The following is a 24,928-nucleotide window of genomic DNA, read 5'->3' on the forward strand; positions in this document are numbered from 1 at the left end:
GCTCACATCCATCTGAATTCTTGGCTCCAGGTATGGAATTGGCATTCAGTAAGCAACTGTTGAATCAGTGAAGCATGAGTAAAGAAAAAGAAAGAATAGATTTTTAGAATTCCTACTGATTCTAGAATTGGAAGGGGCATGCCTGGTAATTAAACACAACAACAAGCCCTTTGACTGGAGTCTCAGTTCAAGATATAACAGGGTCTGCTTCAGTGAATTTCCCAGGGACCTTTTATGGGTCATGACTTGTCTTAAATAGACAGAAGCTTCACTTTTGCTGTTTCTCTACCATCCACTCTCACCTCACCTCTCTAGTTGCTTAGACACTGTTGTTCTACCTAGGCGTAACGTGACTTTAGGTCACTGATGACTTAGATGGCCACCCCAAGGTGATTCACAGCAATGTGTTGCAGCTGGGTGATCCATCCGACAGAACCCTTCTCTAGTTGGGACGCCTGTAAATGGAGACTGAGTTTTTGTCTCCAGTCGCCTAGACCTGAATAATTGCACAAAAGTACATTAATTACAACACTGTTTGGCCAATGGCTCGGGCATATTCCTAGCTAGCTCTTACATCTTACATTAACCTATTTATATTATTTTATATTTTACCACAAGACTCATGGTTTGTTACCACTTGGGTGGCTACATGGCATCTGCCTGACTCTACCTTCTTTCCCCCTGCATTTAGTTTAGTTTTCCCACTTAGCTATATTCTGCTCTGCCATAGGCCAAAGCAGCTTCTTTATTAACCAATGGTAATAAAACATATTCATAGCATACAGAGGGGAAGCCCACATTAGATGTCCACTTTTGTCTAGAATGTGAACCTCCTTTAAAAAATAGGTGTTATGACAATTGGACAGAACGATTTATTTATTGCATATGAAAATTAGCTTTAAAATACTCACCTTAATATGGAAGTCTCCTAAGTTTTTCTAAAAATTCTTAGAATCATTAGGGAACAGTTGTCATCTATTGTTTGACACTACTGGCCACCTGTTGTTCACACAGTAAATCCTATATTGTGCAGGAGAAAATTCTGTACTTAAAGAATTTAAGGAAATGATGTAACATATTTAAAAGAAAAAATTTACTTTTTCAACTTGTTTTGTTTTTCTTTTTTTCTTTTGTTTGAGACAAGGTCTTGTATACAGCATTGGCTTTTCATTCACTGCCTAGACCTCTCTGACTTCCAACTCCTGTGTGATCTTCCTGCATCAGCCTCAGAAGTGCTGGGGTCTCAGGTATGTACCCTCCCCTAACAAGCTTATCTTCACATTAAGTGATACATAAATATGTCTACAGAATAAATCTGTGATAAAACAGCCACTGATATCTGAGTCGCTGCATTCACTTAGGGTCAACATTGCAAGAACTCAAGGCATTTTCGGGAGGGGCGTGTATCACAGTCATCTGGTTAGCTTGGAGTTCTAGGTTTGTTCATCTTCATTGTTGGGACTACAATATGCACCACCACACCCACATTCTGGAGAGGTTTATGAGTAGTATTAAGCTTTCAGGTTATTGATTTTTGGACCAAGTGTGGGAAATGCCCTGCCACCTTGACAGCTTCTGCCTGCTCTCAGGTAGTCATTCGATACAAGCCAACTCAAACTACTAGCATATTTATAAGTTTTCTTAATCATAAGTTTTCCTCATATCACTAGAATAGGTAACTACCCAATGTTTTCAGTGTTCTTGAGTTCCTGCCTCTCTGCCTTTGCAGGAAGCTCACTTCCGTCTCCCATCTATCTACAGCTACAGACACTCAAGGCAGTTTCTCATGTAACAGAAGAGCATTCCATTCCCTGTCCCATTTATCTTCTGCTTTTGTTTCTTTTCGGCTCCAGTGCACAGAATTGTGTTGTTGGTCTTCTGTCCTCTTCTCTTGAAATAGCCTAAGCAGAGCAGTGCTCCAGTAACTATTACCAACAGCCCCCCGGGTTTGTTTACCATCTAAACTAAACAATATCCTATTTATTCTTATGACAAAAGGTTACACTTTATGTCACCCCTTCATTCTGACGCATAGTCTTCTTGAGGTTTCCAGAGTGGAACCATCACCTCAGATGTGTTAGGTTGGTCTTACCTGTAATCTTTATGCTTGGGAGGCTAAGGCAAAAGGATGATCATGAGTTAGAAGCCAGGCTGGGCTACATAATGAGTTTAAGGCCAGTCTTGCAAAAACTACAGAGATATGGATACTTGGTTTTTACACAAGAGCTTAACCTAAGCAAGGTCTTTTAAAGTAAAATCCAGACTTTTTCTTTTCAAATATTAATTGATATCATATATAAGGGAAGTTATTCCACTTTTATTGTCATAGTGAACACTCACTCTTTCCAGGTTAAGTTTAGTCATGCCAGCATCATTGATTCATCCATCAAAGACAAAGAACAATTCAGGAGATTGATTTGGGAGAGGATTATGACCAGTCACAGGGAAAACACTTTTTGGGAACTGCCCTTGACCTTTGAAGGAGTTGTATGAAGAACTGATGTCTAAAACTCAGACCTATTTCTAGGGTAAAGGGGAGACAGTAGGGCAGTGATTTACAGCATGATTCTGGAATCTGATGCTCAAGTCCTGGCTTTCCAAGACTGTCATGTGTGATTGGTTGAAGTCCTGAAGGCAGTGACCACAGAGGAAGAATGTTGTCTATCTCTTGGTTCTTAAGAGGTTCATAGATATGCTACGGAGTGATGTACGCCTCTATCTCTTGTTCCATAGCTCTGTTACTAAGCAGTGATGGTTCATTGGTGCAAATGCACAGCAGAGACATCCTTCTGAGCTCCACATTCAGGTCAATTGGTTGTTGCATAAATGTGTCAGAGACTACTTAATTTAACACTTTCATGACTATGTTTATTGGCTCTTGTCCTGTTGACTTCAAAGCAAATTGTCATCTGTGTTCCTTTTTAATGAATGTTCCACCATTGGCCCAAGTTACAAATTTAGGCATCTTCTCTCCTTCACCCACCCAAAACCAAACCAAATTCTTGATATTGTCAAGTTTGAATAGCATCCTAGAGACCATGCTAACTGAAAGAGTGAACAAAGGAGACAGTGTGGAAAGAGCTTATGTTGAGGCACAAGATGGGGACATATAAGCTCTCCTAGTCTTTGTGCTTTTTTCCTGGTGAAATAGGAAGCCATAGCAATGGGACACAGATCATCAAGCATGTGATCTGTCAGCCAAAGAGAGTGAGAAGGACAGAAGAGAGTAGGCAAGTTAAGAAGCCATCAGAATAATGCAGATGAGCTGTAAAATGCCTCTGCTTGTGTGTAGTGGAGCAAATCTTTAAGCCCAGTATCAAAAAACGGAGGCAGGAACTTTGTGAATAAGGCCAGCATGGTCTACAGGGAATTCCAGGCCAGCCAGGACTACAGTAAGACTTTGTCTCAGAAGAAAGAAGAGGAAGAGAAAGAGGGAAAGGAAGAGAAAGAAAGAAGAGGAGGAGGTAAAGGAGGAGGAGAGAAAGGAAAAAGTGGCCCTGGTAACTAGTGATGGTGTTAGGAACTCCAATGTGGATATATAGTAAAAGAAGAGTCATATGATCTATGATCTATTAATGAATTTATGTGAGATGAAGGGTGTCGAGAAGAGTCAAATATTACATCAACATAAAAGTTTTTTTTTCTTTTTTTTTCTTTTGGTCCCGAGTAACCTGACATATGGAGTTACCTTGTGAACAGAGATTGAAAAAAATATACATAGAGACAGATATTACTCTTGACTATAAGAACTTTACTTTTGTGGGGCTAGAAGGTTGAGACACAGTCTACAAAGTCAAAGATGTCCTGGAACTCATCATTCTCCTACTTCCTTCTTCCAAGTGCTGGGATTATATGACGAACCATGATACCTGGCCAGAGTTTACTTTTGAATATGCAGAATTTGCAATGTCTACTAGTACTTGAATTGGGGGGTTGAATATGCCTTTAATGGATAGTTCTGGATGTATAGAGACTGGGCCAGAGATACAGTTGGGAAAATAACATATGGGTCAGAAAGAAGACCATGAAACTGAATGCAAGATTAAGGATGGAGGGTTGAAAAAAACAGTAAACAATTCAAAGACGGGGCCCTCAATACATCACTGTACCTTCTAGCAAATGAAACTGGGTGACATACATGGAGAGAAAACCCAGGAGATGTGTTTGCCAGCAATGCTGGGAGGGCTGATCACTCAGGGGTTTGAAGATTAAGCACTGACTGACCTAGCCCTGGGGAAAGAAAACACTGGTGTTATATGCTGCGTAAAATCGATTGACTTTAGGGGCAGAGCTTAGGATCTGCTTCCTTCTGACTGCTGTCTCAATTACACAGTGCTGGAGTGAGAAGCTGTCAAGATTCCTAAGGTAAAACCTATCATTTTATGTTCATCCTCTTGTTTTGAAATAATTTTTCTACCTACCTGACTCTAAATTATATATGCCTTAAGGATCAGTTGGAGTTTGATTGCTGTTGTCTCTTGCATAATATCTGGCAAAGGGTAGCAGAGTAGGGACGATATTTACCAAACAGAATTTAATTGAATCGTCTATCATTTGTGCCAGGTTAAACACACACACACACACACACACACACACACGCACACGCACACACACACGCACACACTCTTTCTCTCTCACAGAAAGGGTGGATAATATCAGGGAGTAGCCAGGTCTAACAAGTATCTGTGACTCACCCATCGATGACAAAACTTCAGTTTTTGCCTCATTTGGTTGCTTCCGATTCAGAGCAGCTTGTCGGAACACTCCAAAATAAATGCCTTCCTAGTGGAATATCTAGGTGTGCCAGTTTCCTGAGGGCAAAGAACAGCCCAAAGCCAGCTAAGCAAATTAGTGGCAAGTTGCCTTAGTCAGCTATACCCACTCCAATGGGACTGTATCAATGGATAACTTGCAGTTTCCCTAAACTTTTCAAGGGGATGTGCATAGCTCAGTTCTCTACATCTGCAGAAATTGTATGGGGAATACCGAGATCTTTTGTTAAAATCAAAGTCTGATTGCTTGATTATTTCTAATAAATGCATAATTTTCATATTTCCTTTTTAGTGAAATGATTTGAAAAATCATTGTAAGATAACATTGAGTATGTTAGTAATTATACAATAAAACAACTGATAATTACATGGTTAAATAATCATAAGTCACCGTCTTAGTGTCTCTGTTACTGTGAAGAGACACCAAGACCCTGACAACTTTTATAAAGAAAACATTTAATTGGTGCTGGCTTACAGTTCAGATGTTTAGTCCATTGTCATCATGGCAGGAAATGTGGTAGCACACAGGCAGATATGGTGACAGAGAAGGAGCCAAGAGTTCTCTATCAGGCAGCAGGAAGAGAGAATGACACTGGGAGCATCTGAAACCTTAAAGCCTGCCACCAGTGAGACGCTTCCTCCAACAAGACCACACCTCCTAATAGTGCCACTCCCTAAGAGCTTATGGGGGACATTTTTTCTTTTTTAAAGAATTATTTATTTACATACACGACTGCTCTGTGTACATGTATGTGGGGTATCAGATCCCACCATAGATGGTTGCAAACTATCATGCAGTCGCTGGGAATTGAACTCAAGACCTCTGGAAGAATAGCCAATGCTCTTAACTGCTGAACCATCTCTGCAGCCCGGGGGCCATTTTCATTCAAACCACCACAATTACTTTATTACATTTTATTTATTTATATTGTATACATTTATGTTTACACATGTGCTACAGCACACATACGGAGGTCACAGGACTATTCATATGAGTTGATTCTCTTCTTCCACCCTGTGGGTTCTGAGGTACCAGAACTTAGATCATCTGGTTCAGTAGCAAATGTCTTTACCAGATAAACCATTTTACCAGTCTGGGTCACTTTATTTTTGATTCAAGTAAGTGGCAATATTACTAATGTAAAGTTAACATTTGTTAACAGACCTTATTAAGTCTAGTTAAATTTTCTCTGTGTATATGAGTGTGTTGTATATACTGTGTTTGTGTGTGGTGTATGCTCATGTGTGGGTGGGTAACCATCTGGATATTCTGCTGTATCATTCTTTACCTTATTTCTTTGCGATAGAGTCACCACTGACCCTGGAGCTAGGTTAGTGACTAACAAATCCCAGTGATCCTTCTGTTTCGAATCCTCATAACACTGGAATCACAGGCATGTGTGGCCACACCCAGGGTTTTCCATGCATGTTGAGATTTGAACTCATGGATTGTGGAGCAAGTGCTCTTATCCAAAGATCCATCTCTATAACCCTTATCCACACATCTCTTAAGCCTGGGTCTACCCCTATAGCCCATCTCTACCTGTTTCTTACCCCTGGGTCCATCTCTACAATCCATCTCTACCCAACTCTTACCCATGGGTCCATTCATCTCTGTACCTCTCTTTAGCTTCTCTATAGATGAGAGTAAATCTCTGCTTTTGAGCTTTTATGTAAGAAGTTAATTTCCTGTAAGTAACAAGCCACTATTATACCAATTACAAAATAGAACTCCTTAAAAAAGTATCTTCAGGCCCAGCAAGATGGCTTACCTAGGTAAAGGAATGCACCAAACAAGACTCATTTATTTCATGTGCCCAGGAAAATGCCTGCATGTTCAATCAGTATGAACTGAATAGACAAGGAAACAAATGAATACAAGCTCAAGTGATATGCAAAATGGAAGTTTATAGATGTCATTATTTCTTCTGATGGGGAAGCTCAACCAATCACATCTGGTTAGGGTGTGGCCGCCTGGAGCCCAGGTAGAAAAACCGGGGTAGGTAGGCGCGAGCTCTCTCTACGTGGTGCTCACTGGACCATTTTGGATTTTGGACCTCCCACTCCTGTAGCATGAGTTTCCCCCTTTTTCAATTATTAAATTATATCTGTTGTTCTTGAGCTGGTCTGGTTATTTATCTATCGTACTGACTGAATATGCCAACACGTACATCCTTCCAAAATGTGATGTAGTTTCCAGAATGACATGAAAGGGGGACGAAGAGATAGCTCAGTGGTTGATAGGACTGGCTGCTCTTGCACAGGATCTGTTCCCTGAATACACAGAGAGGCTCACAACCATCTATAACTTTGGTTTCAGGGGAGTTGACACTCTCCACTTTCCTTAGAGGCCACCAAGCACACAAGTGGTACCCATACACATGTAGGCAAAACACTCATACACACTTTTAAAAAGTAAAAGTGAATAAAATGAAATACTGGAAAGTAAGTAATAGCTTTTTACAGTCACTAAAATTTAAAGAAAACTTTTTACAGAGTTTTAATTTACATCATCTGTTGCTTACTTTTTCCTCTGTCTCACTCCAAGTATCTCCTTAATTTCATTGTGTCTTCTATTTTACTTCTTTATTCCTGGAACAGGGCTAACCTGCGAACTGTCACAGGCTGACTCTGAAGTTACAGTCTCCTGATTTCAGATTTCTGAGTGCTAAGATGAGAGGCCTGAGTCACTATGCTTACCAAAAACATCTTCAAAATCTTGAGCTTAGTTAGGAGTGGTGGCTCACGAACATGGTCACAGTGCTGAGGAGGCTAGGGCAGGAGGATCACTATGAGTTTGAGGCCATCCTGGGGTTCATGAAACTCAACTGAAAACAAACAAGCTAAAGGTGAATAATAGATAAATACCTAACCTGTCTACACCCTTTCCTTTTTGGTCTTACCCTTCTCTTGAGTCAAATTGTTCCTCTATATTGTTGGTTGCGAATAAAGAAATGGCCTGCCAGATTAGAGGAAATGAGCTTGAGAAATAACTTCATAACTTGAGACAAAATTTGGTAACTTGTTTTCTACTGCCAATCCCTGCTACAGGAAATTTAGGCAAGCTGTTCTGGGGAGGATTTTCAAGAGTATGGGAAGGCCGAAAGGTTACTCTAGGGCATGGGGTGGGGCAGATGACTTGCAAGCACCAATTTTAAGCAAACGGTCAGTGTTAGTTTCACTGGTGACATATTTCTAATCGTACAGGATGATAAGTGCGTTGCCTTTGGGGTTTTTTTCCTCAAACCCACCATCCCTATTTAAAGGACAAAAAGGATTTGAGAAACCCAGAATGGAGCACATAATAAAATGTTTAACCATTGCCTTTTTTTTTTTTTTGGTTTATTCAAAAATTTATTGAGCATCTAAGGGATTCAAAGACATTAAAACACGGTCAGAGATGAGGCACATACATAAGTATAGAAATCAGATATAGATCTCTACATAACAAGAACAAAAGAAAAATGCTTTAGGAAAACAAGAGATTGCTTCCAGTCTGCAAGGGCAGAATGAGTGGCCATCCAGGAAAGGGGATGGAGGTGAAAATAGAAGACTTCAGTCGACTGTGTTGGTGCTCTGGTATAAACTATGTTTGTTTCTCCTTTTTCTCTTTCCCCATCTCCAGGCTTACTTTGCCAGTATCACCTAGTATGCTCAGGGTGCTTTTTCTATATGTGCTTGCTTTTTTTTTTTTTTTTTTAAGTTCTTGGCCTTTTGATCTTGGTACTGAAGAAGAGCTCTACTGAAGACCAGGACCTTTCAAATTAGTCAAGGCTATTGCAAACAAGGAACTTGATAAACCAGATAAGACTGAAGAGACCTTGTAACACATGGTTTGTGTGTGTGTGTGTGTGTGTGTGTGTGTATGAGAGAGAGAGAGAGAGAGAGAGAGAGAGAGAGAGAAACAGAGAGGAAATATCTCATGTAGTCCATCTGATAAAGTAACCTTGGACTCTGAGTCCCCCTACTTCTATCTCCCCAAATGTTGGGATTGCAGGCATGTATCACTATGTCCTCTAAAACCTGCATACTTAAAATGGGAAATTTTACTTGAAAAAAGTAGAAAGTAATGACAATCAATCCAGATAAAAATCCACTGGCTATTAATAGATTAATCAAATATATGTATAATATTCTAGGATTGTACACATTGGCAAGACTTTGAAGCTCAATTTTGGCCTTAGTTAATAAGTAGTTTTTTTGCTACGTCATTTATTTTTATTTTTTTTCCATTAGATGAGCATTCAGGAGAGAACAATTATGGTTTTGAGAATTACTGACTTGCTGCTATTTATATTCATTAACTGCTAAACATTTAGGGAGTATATGCCTCAGGGAACTAGGTCCATTGACCAAGTAGAGTGATAAAAGGTTTAATAAATAAAACTTTCCACTTCCACTTCTCTTGTAGGAAGTTTATTAACATTAACCACCACCATGATGTTAGGAACCAACACTTATTAAAATCCACTTTGTGAAGAAATACTGCCAGCTCTATGTAAGTTTGAGATCCAAAGGACCCACTGGCAGTAAGTGCGAACGAGCCCTGTTTTCAGCTGCTGGAATTATCTGGGCTGAAATTTAGGAGTAGCCACAATAATTGCTGCTTTGTGAGAAAGCTAAGCTAGCCAGTGCTTTCCAAACATTTCAAGACTTCCTGAACATTTTGAAAAAATACATTGCTCCTCTCAAGGTATTTTATCAGGGAGAGTATTGGCAGTCACAGAGAGTGGTCAGGCTTTAATGAGAAAGTCTGTTGTGTCTGTTAAAGCAGAAAAATTAAAACGTATTACCATCATTTTCCAGATGTCAAACAGCATATCCATAATAGATACAAAGATCAATTAAGAAAGTCATTAAAACCTTGAGCATTGTTTAGCTCATCTCTAGCAAGCAGAGAAAAACAATATCAATCCTACAGGGTTTTATTAATATTATTTCAATAGGTGATTTTTAAAATGCAAAGTATCTTAGCCGGTGTTTTATTGCTATTAAGAGACACATGACCACTGCAAATTTTATAAAGAAAAAATTTAATTGGGGCTCACTTACAGTTTTAGAGTTTTAGTCCATTATCATCATGGTGGGGAGTCTTGTGGCACACAGGCAGCCTGGAGTTCTGTGTCTGGATTTGAAGGCAGCAGGAAGAGAGAGACACTGGAACTGGCTTGGGCTGTTGAAACCCCAAAGTTCTTCCCTAGAGACACACTTCCTCCAGCAAGGTCACACCTTCTAATCGTTTCAAACTGTGCCATTCCCTAGACATTCAAATATATGAGGACTTAGGGCCATTCATACTCAAGCTCATAAAATCTCTGGAATTGGAGAGATAACTCAGTGGTGAAGAGCATTTGTTTTTCTTCCAGAGACCCCAATTCCATGCCCTAAGCTGCTCATAACCATCTGTAACTACAGCTCCATCAGAATCTGATACTTTCTTTTGGCCTCTGAGGGCATCTAACACACCTGTGACTGACAGACAGACAGACAGACACACACACGCACACTAATGAAAACAAAATAAATCTTTTTAAAAAACACAAGGAATCTGTCAAATATTCTCCCTAATTAATATTAGGTAGTAGATGCAGAATTATAAACAAATTGGCTTTATAGTCTTTTCCACTTATTTTTACCACCATACCCAAATAAAGATAGATAAGTTTGTTCAATCATGGACAGAAACATTCATCCATAGTTTTTAAGCAAATAGAAACAAATGACTCAGTAGAAACCTCTGTTTTCATTATTTACTTTGGTATATAAAAGTGTGGGTTCCTAAATATATCTGATTCTAAATATTTAACCAATGCAGAGCATATAAATTAGTATTTCCATGCAAGCGTAGATGTTCAAACTGGGCATTTTACTGCATAATCTTTTCTCCATTTGTTCTTCAGAATATAAACCAACCTTTTGCCCTTCGGTGTATTTGTGTGTATCTGTTTATGTCTATGTGGGCTTGATGGGTTTTCAACTATTTGGCACTTAGCAAATTTTTGTCCTCCAACCAGATGTTCATCTACTACTTCCACGAATTTGTACTTATCAAGATTAAACTAAATTTATGAACAACATTTACAGATATACAACAGGTATCCTTACTATAAAAGGAAATGTCTCAGTAAATTTTTTCCTAAAAAAAATAGTTTCCAGTTCTGTGTAGTACTGCATGCATGTGCGAAATCTGTGCACGTGGAAACCTGAGACAGGAGGATCCCTTGAGTTCAGGAGTTTGAGGCCAGTCCAGGAAATATCACAATTTCCATTTCAAAAAAAAAAAAAAAACCAATGCAACAGAAGGTATTATAAGAAGAGTGCTCTCCCCAGGACAAAAAAAAAAAAAAAAAGGAGTTCTTAGTACTGATGAGAGCTAGTGGATTCTACCAGGCTTACAAAAGTTACAATGCTGGTGACTTTGTATAAAAAGGGTTTCAAAAAAGTTATTTTTTTTTTACTGTTAAATGTGTTTTGTTTTCCTTTCAAGTGTTGAATTCATCAGTCCAAATTGACCAAATCTCTTTGTCTACACCTCATCTCTGCTATAGGTGAAACTTGAACATATTCCTGGCTGGAGAACAACCTATCTGCTAGAAACTTATTTTTAAATTAAATATACACATATATACATACATACACACATTCATACACATACACATGTATATATGCATGGAGATGAGAAGTCTAGGTAGTGAAAGATGTCTGTCACAGTTCTCAAAGTAAGGTCACTTCTTAGGTGGAAAAGTCCAGCCTTTGCTTGCACAATGGTTACCAAGATGATAGCAGAAAAATAATCTTTGATGCATAGCAGCAGAGATTAATCATGGAGAGGGAGAGAGTGGTTGGTATGGTTGTGTCTAGCTAAGCTAACTGAATATGACTGGAGCTTTAAAGAAAGTCCTGGCACCAGCACTCACAGCAATCACACACACACACACACACACACACACACACACACACACACACACACACACAGCTTCCAGCTAAGAATGCTACTTTTGCATGGCATGCATGCCAGTCTTTCAAAGTGAATGAGATTGTGTTCTTCTAGGCTTAGTGGGTGTGTTTTAAGATTTACTTATTTTTATTTTATATGTATGGTACTTTGCCTTCATGTATGTCTGTGAGTTACCAGTATACAGTGCCCTTTCAAAGGCCAGAAGAAGATGTCAGATGCCCTTGGGACTGGAGATATAGATGGTTGTTAGCTCTCATGTGAGCACTTGGAATTGAACCCAGGTCCTCTGGAATAGCAGCCAATGGTCTTAACTTCTGATACCTTTCCATTTACACATGTGGTTTTATTTCTGAAAATAATAACTTGCTACTTTTTAGAAATCAAATTTCCTGATGTGGGAAGTCCTTCTGTCTATGTGTTGCTCTTATGGGTTAATGAATAACAAAACTGGCTTGGCCTGATAGGGAAGAGTAGAGCTAGGTGGGCAAAACTAAACTGAATGCTGGGAGAAAGGAGGTGGAGTAAGTGAGAAGCCATGTAGCCCACACTGGAGACACAGTCTCATAGCAATACACGGGTTAATAGAAATTAGCTAAATTAAGATGTAAGAGTTAGCCATAAATACACTTAAGCTATTGGACAAGCAGTATTGCAAATAATATGACTTCTGTGTGATTATTTCAGAGCTGAGCAGCTGGCAGCTGGGAACAAACAAATGGCCTCCTACAACAGTTTTCCAATATAAAATCTTCAGCATTTGTGTCTACTGTACTTATTTACTTCCCAGTATATGTCATTTAATTCATTCATTTATTATTATTATTATTATTTTTTACTAAACATCAAACCCAGGTTCTTGAGTATTTCTGGCAAATATTTTACTACTGAGGTACATTCCTAGATAAATGTGATATTTCATTTAGTTATTTAGACAGGGTCTTCTGTAGGCTCTCTTCCAATTCATAATGTAGCAAAGGATGACCTCCAAATAGTACTAGGATTATAAGAATCTGCCAGCTTCTATGCCATGTTTCACTTGGTGCTGTGTGTTTGAAACACAGAGCTTCATCCATACCAATCTAGCACTCCTCGGCTGAGCTGTATTCCCAGCCATAAATATGCTATTTAAATAAATATTTCATGAATAAGTTTGAAAAGGTTACTCATGACAACACCTACATATCTCTTTGAACATGAAGAAATTGAGCTGACGCCCAACTAGGGTTGTCAACTCCACTAAACAGTGGTCAAATACTGGAAGGTGGTAAACACCAATCCAGCTATAAGCTCTCAGTCTACAACGGTGACCTGCCTACATGACACACTGGTGCAGAGTGACAGGAATATTGTGGGAGTGACTAACCCCAACCTGGTCAGACTTAGGCCCACTCTATGAGACGCAACCCCAACACTGCTCAGGTGGCTAAGAACCTGGAACTAGATAGGCCATGGATCTAGGGCAAAACCAAAAACTATTATTCTGCTAAAGAAATACAGCAATATAACGACACCTAAGGACATTCTTCTGTAACCACGTATCAGTGCATTGCTCAGCAATAATCAGAGGATTTTCCACCTGTAGTAGATGGGAACAAATACAGAGACTCACAACTGGACAACATGCATAGAGTGAGAGACCTTGGAGTGCCTAGTACTGAATGGGATGTCTCCATCAAACTCCTCCTTGCAGGGCTCAGGGAACTGTGCAGAGGAGGATGTGGAAAGATTTTAAGAGCCAGTGAAGATGGATTACACCATGGAAACTGTCTTTCAGACCCTGTAGGACTGATGCACACAGGAGCTCACAGAGACTATGGTGGCATGTACAGGAAATGTACAGGTACAAGACAGATGGAGTCTGTCTGAGACAGGGAGGAGGACACGATCCCCCAACCCTAAACCAAGAAGTTGTTTCTGTTGACAATTGCTGACAAAGGAAAATAGCTTCCTCCAATGAAGTGTCCCTGGGTACTCAAGGCCAGACCCCATGCCCGGCTGTAGATGCTCAACTCAAGACAAACTTAATGATATTTTCAGATATTTTTTTTTGGTACTATTTACTATTATGCTTTGTCTGGGATTTCTTACTTTTCTTTTGGTTATAAATTATGGTTTCCAATTTTGTGTTTTTACTGGGTGTGCATGTGTATTTGTTTCTTGTACTTTTTCTTTTCCTTTTGTTTTATTGTTCTATTCTGGTTTGATATTTAATTGCTTGTTTATTTTCTAGAGAGAGAATGAAGATGTGGAGTTCGATGGGTAGAGAGGTGGGGAGGACCTGGGAGTAAATAAGAAGGAGAAACTGTGATCAGAATATATTGTATGAAAATATATTTTTTTTGTTTTTTTTCGAAACAGGGTTTCTCTGTGGTTTTGGAGCCTGTCCTGGAACTAGCTCTTGTAGACCAGGCTGGTCTCGAACTCACAGAGATCCGCCTGCCTCTGCCTCCCAAGTATGAAAATCTATTTTTAGTTAAAAAAAAAAAAGAGATCAGATCTCTGGAACAGAGCCTCCTCCCTCTCCCAGTCTTTTATCTCCATGATATCACATTTCCCTGTCTCTCTATCCTGCCTCAGTTTATCCGTCTGAGGCTTTGACCCCTTAATTATAATAAATGTAGAGTTTGAAATTTTTCCATAACTTTTTCATAGCTGAACAAGGTCACAAGTACTTACCCTCCAGGGGATGAAAAGTTTCTATCTGCCTGGGATAAGGGAGACAAAAGAATCAGAGGATCATCATCCAATGGGATTTTTAATAGTGTCACATGTTTTCCCAGGGTTGCTACCAGTAACAATAGTCAGTAAGTATATGGAGGACCATATTTGGTTTTGTAAGACAGCTGTACTCATCATATCCTATGGACAAATGGAAGGGCAAAACTCTGGCATCCCAGCCTTTAGGGTATCTGCATCTTTCATAGAAGCGAATGCAGACCCTGGTTGTTACTATTTGTTGGGGTTGCATTGTTGCTGTTTTCCTGCATTGTTATCTCACCATTATGAAGGATGATGAGCAAGAACATCAAAGAGACAAGTAAGCAAAGTTCATCGAGAAGAGTTAGTTCTCTGTAGCAGAGAGGGACTTGAGCATGGCATGAGTTGCCCTACACTAAGCACATTAAGTTATCGGTGGCTCAGGATTTAAGTTGTTCCTGTGGAGTGAGAATGGAGTGTGTTTTATCAACCTTGAATTTTCTTAATGTTAATGAGAAAGGAACAATGGCAGCAGACGGACACTGGATAATAGCAAAACTTCTGAATTAAATCAGCCGGTGTATTTCAATGATGTGTTGACCTCAGAATGGAAACCAGAAGTAATTTCCAAAACTTTAGAATTGACAGAGAAATTTAGCTGCCAAAAGAGAAGGACCTGAAACCTTTCTAGTAAGCCATAGGCTCGTGGCAATATACAGGTTAATAGAAATGGGTTTATTCAAGATGTAAGAGTTAGATAGAAATATGCCTGAGTCATTGGCTTAACAGTGCTGTAATTAATATAGTTTCTGTATGATAATTCAGGTCTGGGCAATGGGGAAACAAAAGAGCAGTTTCCTTTTACAGCCAAGTCTGGCTGTGAATGCATGCTACGTTAACATAAAGCTATGTATCTTTCTTTAGTTTCTAATAATAATAATTTAGGCTTATACACATAGATGTAACAAGTACTTAACAATGAAATTACATTTTCTCTGCTAAGAACAACCATATTCTCTGTTAACCTAAAAGGTGTATAAAGGAAAGTATTGGGAGATATAAAAAACACATAGGAATTCAAAGAGTGTTTTTAAAAATCTGCAAAAATTCGGGGCTGGAAAGATGGCTTTGTGATTAAGAGCACTTTTTGCTCTTACAGAGGATCTGGGTTTGGATCCCAGTGTAGTGGGAGCTGCAGGCTGTGTTCCTGCCACCCCAGCTCCTGGTCGCCTGGCTAGTTTATGCCCCGAAATAACAACACACAAACTGTATTCTTTTAAACACTGCTTGGCCCATTATATCTAGCCTCTTCTCAGCTAACTCTTACACCTGGACTAGCCCATTTCTAATAATGTGTGTAGCACCCCAAGGTGCGCTTACCGGGAAGATTCTAGCCCATGTCCATCCTGGGTCGGGCTTCATCGCATCTGCCCTGGAGAAGAGAGCTATCGAGTCTGAGCTCACTTCCTCTTCCTCCCAGCATTCTGTTCTGTTTACTCCACCCACCTATGCTCTAACCTATGAGGGCCAAGCAGTTTCTTTATTTTTTAACTAATGACCTTCCTCCATCATCCCAGCACCTACATAGTAGCTTACAATCATCTGTAACTCCACCTCTAGGACTTCCATTCAGGTGCCCTCTTCTGCTCTCCATGAGCTGCAGGTTCATGTGACAAGATCTCCCGGTGTTGTATCCTGTAGGCAGAAGTATAGTAGGGTAATGCAGAAGAAAAGGGAAAGAACTTGTGGCAATCCAAGAGGTACCTTTTAATCCCAGGACTCAGGAGGCAGAAGCATGAAGTGGTGCATTTCTGAAAGATCAAGGCTAGTCTGGTCTACATAGTGAGTTCCAGGCTAGCTTCTTGGAATGTCATTTATTATTTATTCATTTACTTATCTCGAGACGGGGTTTTCCTGTGTATTTTAAGGTGGTTTTCAATACTTGCTCTGGTCCATATGTACATAATAAGACCTTATTGTAAAAAAAAAGAATTCCCAACTAAGAACAATAATACTAAGTAACTGTGGCAATCCATTTCAACCACCTACGTAGTAAGAAGCTTTTATTGTCTATGTGATATTAGTCATTGAACTAGTTGGTTGGTCAAAGGAAAATGACTTGTAAACAATGTTTGAAGTTTTCCATCAAGTAAAGACTCAGGCATAAACAAGTTCCGGTGGTGCATAGTAGTAGCTGCATACATGTGCACACACAAGTGACCCGGGTTTCACAACACCCCAGAGAATGACCTTTCCTCCCTCCCTTCCTGATTTTCTTTCTTCCTTCCCTTCTTCCCTCACTCCTATCCCCTTCTCACACTGATTTCAAAACTTGTCTATAAATTGAAATCACCTGAAGAGCTTTCAAAGGTCTTGATAATAGCTGGGTGATGGTGGCACACACCTTTAACCCCAGCACTTGGGAGGTAGAGGTAGGTAGATCTCTGTGAGTTCAAGGCCAGCCTGGTTTACAGAGCAAGTTCCAGGACAGCCAAAGATACACATAGAAACCCTGTCTTGAAGAAACCTAAACAAACAAACAAACAATAAATAAATAATTGTCTTGGTAAAGTGGGGAGTGGTTTGAGGTTATAATTTCCATGACTGATGTCAGCTTAAGGTACACAGAAAGACAGTCCATTTCAAAAAGAAAGAAAGAGATAGTAGTGAGGAGAGGATAGGGGAGTAGAAGAGAGGAGGGGGAGGGGAGGAGGAAAAGGGAGAGAGGGAGGGAGGAATGGAGGGAGTGAGAGAGACAATGAATGTGGTGATGTTTGGCTCTCACACTCAGAGATTCATTCATATTTTTGGAATAAGGATTAGAAATTCTCTTGTTAATCCAAAGTAGGGGATCTTGGAAATATTACATGAAATTACTCTTCTTGAAGGTTTTCCATGGTCCAACTAAAGGAGAATTTATAGAAGTACTCCCTGCCAACAAAATCAAGACAGGATTAGGGTTTCCTGAAGTGATTTATTCACAAGCAGTGTACTTAGGATCCCAATAAAATGTTCTAATGTTTTCGTTTGTTTATTCATTCATTTACTTATTTATTTTGAGACAGGGTTTTCCTACATATCCCAGGCTGTTTCCCAATTTGTAATCCTCCTGCTTCAGTCTTTCAAAGTGCTAGGATTACAGATGTGTGACACTGTGTCCTGCTTATTGGCCTTTAAAAAATAAAACAAAATCAACAAATATTTAGGTAGAAGGTATAGAAGGTAATATTTTTTGTGTAGTATTAGCAAATAGTACATACCATTTTTTTGTCCATTGTTCCTGTGCCCTTACAAATGTTATAGCTAATTAAATGTGGGCCAATTATTTCCCATGTGACCCTCCAGCAAACGGAGTTCGTCATTCCTTTGTACTTAGGCACTGACACAGGCTCCTAACACAACGTAGGTACCTCACAATATTTATCCATTAATCAAAGTTCTATTAAATATAGTGACTTACAAATGTGAACTATACTCGGAGACAAAAATCCCAGTGAATTAATAAAAATTTCTGGGTAACAAACTGGTTTGAAACAAAGTTAATTCACCTCTCAAACATTTCATACTTCAAGTAAAACTGAGACACAAATAGGAAGGGTGTTAAACCCTCCTTAGGGCTCCTGGTGGATCTCAGAAAAGGTTTTTCTTTCAGAGGTCACAAAGGACTTTTCTCCATGAGGCCTCAGCAAGGAGCTCTTCTCATATGCACTTCAGTTTTAGAGATTTGCAGTAACACAGGCTGCCTGGCTCCCCTGACGGGTCAGCTGTGGCCCTACATCTAAAGAGATTTTCATGCCAACCAATGGTTCTGAAATCAATGAAAACCTTTATTCATAAATGTGTTCCATGGAGCCATCTGCTCACATTTAAACACACGTTATCTCCAGTATGATCAGACGGAGGACCTGGCTATTTGTTTGTATTTTCCATGAAGCACTAAGATTCAGAGTGCTTTCCAGCTGTGACATTTGTGCAAATGCTGATTCAATTAAAAAAGGAGGACAGTTATTTTTAATCTAGGAGCTATTTTTAATTTAGTCCCTAAAGGGTAATTAAATTGGTTGAAAAAAATTGCCCACCACAATCTTATGTTCTTTTATGTAGAACACTTGGATTTCACTGTCAGTTAGGCCACCTTCACCTCTCAAGACACTATTATTATTATTAATAATAGTTTTTATTATTCATGCTACAGAAACCAAGACAGTCGCTGACCAGTGAAAACTGTTTTATCTCCATGCTTCCAGAAATTTTCCACTGCAGTCTGCTAAACATCAATTAAATAACAAAACTTCAACTCTTGCCCTGTTTTTGCCACTCCTGAGTTAATTATATGATTTTAAATCAATATTTGTATATATGTATTAAAAACTAATTATTGTTGATTTCTTGTTTAAACAGATCTTACCATTTAGTCTTAGTTGGCCTGGAACTCCTCACCATCCAGGTTGACCTCAAACATGTAGTGATCCTCCTGCCTCAGCTTCCTGAATGCTTGGATTAAAAGTGCATACTACCACTAGTGGCCAAAACTTAAGGATTATCATTATTATTATCATTATCATTATTTACTAGTGTTAAAACATACTGATCAACCAACACACTGAATTCTGGGTCTCTAAGAGGTTCTGGCTACTAAGCTGTATTGCGTTGGAGAATTCTGGCAAGTAGAAGCAATGGGTAGTAGTCACAAAACTGCTTCTGAAGAGGCCGAATCTGCGTTTCTGATCAACTAGTCTGTCCAATCTCATCTCTTATGCTCAGAATTTCCAACGCATTCAGGAAATGAATAGCTGAATATCGAATGCAGCATCAGTCATATGGAGAAGGGTTCCTCTATCTCCCCCACACACCATGTACTCCAGAACACACCCTGGCATATGCAAGTTAACCGTGTGCAGGAATTCTTGCCAGGGACGTAAGGACATACCCTCATGTCAGCAGGGTTCTACTAAAACATACATTACTTGAAGGAGAGAACAGAAGGATTACTCCCAAACCTTTCAGAAAGGCTTAAAGGGAGCTCACTTTGCTTTGGAAAGACTTTACCAGCTGCAGGCTTTACTGAAGTAGTAAAAGATTGCTGGCATTGTTGGTACCCAGAGAAAGGGGCTGTGTACAGAAGGCTGCTCAGAAGGACTATGATTTTCATTGAAGGAATGCAGTCAGCTTGGGACTGCCCTGGTGTTTTTTGTAGCTCTGCCAGTGCCTCCCGTGGGCTAAATCCATCCAGTATTTATGTGGGAAGAGGAAATGCATTGTATCTGGAAGTACACATTCCAACCTCTTTTTTTCTTTTTTCTTTTTTTTTTTTTTTGCATCCTCGACACAAGGAGAGATAAAGTCCCACTCACAAGTGTCACTGGAATGATACTAATTTTGTTATATTCTCATCTACAATCTAAGACATTTGTTTAAGTTGTTTTGGGAACATAATGAAAATCCCAAGTAATGTCAGACCTGGGGAGACTGAGGTGGGAAGATCATTAAGTTTGAGGCCAGCCTGGGCTATACAGTAAAATCATTTCAAAAATAAAATTGAATCCAGGCATGATAGCACACTCCTGTAATCTCAAACTCAGAGGTGGAGACAGGAGGATTGTTGGAAATTTGAGGTCGATCTTGTCTACATAGCCAGTTCCAGGCCAGCCATGGTTATAGAGTAATGAAGCTGGGCCTGGTGGCACAAGCCTGTCTTACAGCATTCAGAGCACAGAGGCTGGGTGGTCATAAGTTAAAGGTCAATCGAGATACTCTGACAGTAATTTAAGTGGTCTTGAACTTGAAATCCCCATGTGTCGACCTCCTGAATTTTGTAATTACAAGTGTGTACAACTTCACCTGGCTCCAACTATGTTGTTTCTAATCTTCTAACTGACCTAAAACCATATCATTCTCAGCATGCTCCAGAAGTCTTGAAGCTCTACAATTCATAATGCTCCACACTCATTGGGGTGGGTCTCATGAGCCAGTAAGATAGACTTATCGCCTGGGTTTGTGATTTTGTTGTTTTGTTTTTCATTGCCCTCACTTACTCCTTCCCTTTCTCCCCTTTCCCACCCTTCCTCCTGCCCTTCCTTTCCTCTCTCCCTTTTCCTCCATCCCTTCTTTTCTTCCCTCCCTTCTTTTCCTCCCTCCATCCCTTCCTTTCTTTCTCTCCCTGCTTTTCTCCCTTCCTCCTTTCCTTCATTCCTTCTTTTATTTATTTTTTGAGAGGGTCCGGCAATGGTTAGTTAGTGTTAACTGTCAACGATAGATAGACTCTAGCTGTATTTGGCCTTTGGTTTTGTCTGGGGGGCGGGGATTATCTTGAGTGCATTGGTTAAGGCAATGAGGGCTTCCCACATTCCCTACCCTGGCAGGGACCCTGGACTGTGTAAATGGAGAAAGAGGGCTTTTTTTTTTTTTTTTTCTATTTCCTGATTGTGGTTGTGAGGTTTCTAGCTGCTTACGGCTCCAACAGCACTAATTTCTCTTCCATGGCGGGTTCTATCATGGTGAACTAAAATCAACTTCTCTCTCTTAAGTTGCTTCTGTCAGATTAATTTATCACAGCAAAAGACAAAGAAACTAAGTCTCATGTGACAATCCTCCTGCCTCAGCCTTCCTGAGTGCTAGGATTTCATAACCAAACCAGATAGAAATAGTGATATTTTAGGAACTGCCTGGGTCAATATCCACATGACTGGTTCATGAACAAAATTTTTTGCTTGAGATTTTTTAATATATTTTATATGTATGAGTGTTCGCTTGTACATATGTGAACTCTATGCATGCCAAATACTCAGGAAGGCCAGAAATGGTGTTGGATCCCCTGAAACTGGAGTAATGGCCAGCTGTGAGCTACCACATGGTTGCTGGGAACTACACCTGGATCCTCTTGTAAGAGCATCAGGTGCTCTTAAATTCTGAGTCATCTCTCCAACACTGAGGACATTTTTTAAAATTTATCTTGTGTCTCAGGTGAAGTTATAAAAGATAAGTACTAATTTATTGGCTTAAACTATTCTTCTAGTTCAGGATGCACAATGACAGAAAACTGTGGGAGGTGCTGGCCAACAACCAGCCGATGGAGATTTACGTAGGGAGGACCTATAAACATCAGCATTTGTTTACAGGAAGAATAATCTGCCGAGCATTGAGAAACCCACCTTCAATTCCAGCACTTGGGAAGCAGAGGTAGGAGGATCTCTGTGAATTTGAGGCCAGCCTGGTCTACACTGAGTTCCAGGACAGTCAGGACTACAATGAGGAAACCCTGTTATGAAATCCCCTCCCCAAAGTATAATATTATATTTATAATAAATGATGAAAAGTCAAATGAGCTTTTCAATAGAACCATGTTTAACATGCTGAGTGAAAAAAAAATAAAAACACAAATCAATGACTGGGGAAACTACCTGTTTACTTATGTATTTATGTAATTAAGGTAAAGTCTCACTGTATATCCCAGATGGGCCTCATACTCATGACTCTGCTATAGTTTTGCAAAATTTTAGAATTATAGGAATACACCACTAAGCCCAGCTATTTCTTATATTTTAATTGAGATTTTTTTTTTTTTGAGACTTGGCCTCACTCTGTAATCTAAGATATCCTGGGCTTCCTATGTAGCCCAGACTGCCTTTGAACTCGGAGATCATCCTGCCTCTGTCCTATAAGTGATGAGATTATCAGTGTACCTGTCTTTCATTTTCTGCAGGGCCCCAAGTAACCCACGCTAACCTCCAATCTCTAGGTAATCACGAACGGCCTTAAGTTCCTCATCTCCCTCAGTCCTGGTATTGCAAGAGTGCACAACCATCATGTACTTTGGGCACATTTTATTAACAGCACGTAAAGTTCTCTCATGCTTTAACAAGAGACATTACCTCCTGAACCAAGTGCAGTGAGATGGTAGGCATCTTCCTGTCTACTGCTACAGCTTTGAATTCCCAAGTTCTGTTGGCTTAAGAATTAAAAGCGACGCATTATTGACACCATTCTTCTCTGCCCAGTTTCTTCAGGGGTGGATCTGCTCACACTCCACAGAGAAATGAATGAAAGACCATGGGCACTATGAAACCCTCTTGTGGGTTCTTTGTGTGGGGCCTCTTGACCCTGAGCCTGGGAAGCTCTTCATTCATATTTGACTTTATTTCTTTGGACTGAGAACTTTGCCCCTTCTTCCCTGGCTCTGTCTTTTTGGACATTTTTAGTTTTCTCATTCTCCTTTCTTAAAAGGTTGCAGGAGACCCTGTGGCTAAGAAGATGGTATTCAGAAGCAAGCATTTTGGCAACCTAAAAGGCTTTGGACCCAAGGCTTCTGTAACCTTCTCCTGCCTCTCATACAAGAATGGAATCCCCTTATTCACACTGAGATCAGAGTTGGGAAAAGCACAAGACTGTCCTCACTGTTACTGTAGTTTCATGGGGACTGTGGCTTCCAAGATAAAGTGCATTTGCTGTGTCCATTTGTTTTCCCTAAGGATAGTTTATTGGCCTCCAGAGTTCTCCATATTCTAGCCTCTTCTCTCTCGTGCTGGGCTAGTGGATTGCTTTGGTGTGCCTTGGCCAGTCTGTGTACTTTCTCCTATTTAAGTCTGCAATCTGTTCATTCCCACTTCCACTTAGCCCCTGCAGGGATTCTGCGCTTTCCACAGCTTTTTCTGTGGTGTAACTTTAAATAGTTCAAGACTCCTGTAGGTGTTGAGCAAGTAGGGGCATCGACACACCAGGCCATACCCTTGTCAGCCCTTTCAGAAGACAGGCCTATTCTATTTGCTCTCCCTCAGAACCACGATGAAACATTCCCGCCCCGCGTTGCTCATCTTCTCTCCTTACTTTAGGCACTGGGGATGTAGACCTTCTCTCAGCCACAGTAACCAACGTGGCGAAAACAAACTTTTAGTGCAGAGATTTTGTTGTTAATGTTTGCTATTGAGTTTTAAAGTAGAGCCTGGATTTAACATTATCTTTAGAAAAGCCAGAGCTTTTTCTTAGAAAAGCCAGCACTTTTCTAACTCAGTTTCCAGTCCTGAGAAGTTTGGTAAACAACTCAGTTGCACAATATTTCCAGCTCCCATGTAAAGGTACTTACTCCTTTTCACATCTGTCTCCATTTATTGGTCTTAATAGCATGCACCATATGCCCGTTGATGACCATGCTAAACAGGGTGTGAGCAGTTTACTGTTCAACGACAAGTACAGTTACAAGGCTAGTATAGGCTTTATGGTCATTTTCAGTGCCGTAACCTCTAATCTATGCCGCCATCGTGGGGACTTTCTTGGAGTAATGAATTATATAGAATATGATTTCTATATAAGTGAAAGAGGATAGAAGCTATAATGATATCATAGGCTTAAAACAAAGTGTTCCCTCCTCTCATATAGAGGCGAATCTGTGACCGGAGTGGAAATTCTACTTTATACAATCCCTCTGGTCACAGGTCTTTAGTTTCGGCTTTCTTCAGTGGGTAGTATCTAAGATCCTCTTGGGCCTTGCTTTCTACTGGATGGGGTGAGAAGAATGGCATGAAAAGCTTCAGTCACTAGAAATAGAAAAGTACAGCTTCATTTATTTGTGGAAAAAGGATCCACTCACTGGCCCATTCATTTTCCCTAAAAATGGATATTACCCTTCAGAGTTCTGTGCATTCTACTCTTCCTCCTCTCATGCAGGGCTATGGTAAAGTACAAAGAATGACTTCTTGTTTTACTACAGAAAATACTTTCTTCTTTGTGACTGGAAATTGTCCCCCTTTTTTTAGTATATAAAAATGCATATTTTAATCCACCCTTGGTGGGGGTGGTACAGTTTCTCAGGTAGCCTCATGCTGGCTTTTTACTTGACATGTGGCCCCAGGATGACCTTGAACTTCTGATCTTCTTGCCACTACCCCCATGGTGCTGGGATTACAGGTGTGTGCCACCACCTTGCCTAGTTTATGTAATGCTGAGGAATGAACTCAGAGCTGCACACTAGGCAAGCACCGTTGCAACCGGGCTACATTCTGCAGCCCCGTAATCTTGTCTCAAAGCAATCATCAAATAAATGGATTTACATAATATAGTTGAAGTCACAGTATGATCTTTATTGCATTCATATCTTCTTTGTAATACTCTACTTCGACTTCACTGAATTTGTAAAATTCACATGGACAACAACTTCAAATTACCAATACTGGAGGATGATCCATTACCCTTCTAACTGACTCCAATAAGATAGGTGTCTTTACACTCTATCTTAGTTAGCCACAAGACGGAGAAACAATACCATTCTGTGTCTCTGAACAGGCTAAAAATTTTAAATAACTCTCCGTTTTGTGTTTTCACCTGTAAAGAAACATGGTCACACTGATGAAGTGACCAGCACACTGTCACTGAAAATTTAGCTGCAAGTTGCAGACAGATTAGTGAAGATCTATTTGAGGCCATGCCCCATGGTCTCTCATGCACTCTGTCTCTTACAGTGACTAGAATCTCATTAGAGAAGGGAGCTCTGAGATAACGAACCACAGTA

Source organism: Chionomys nivalis, chromosome 5 (genome assembly GCF_950005125.1).
Source record: "Chionomys nivalis chromosome 5, mChiNiv1.1, whole genome shotgun sequence".
NCBI lineage: Eukaryota > Metazoa > Chordata > Mammalia > Rodentia > Cricetidae > Chionomys > Chionomys nivalis.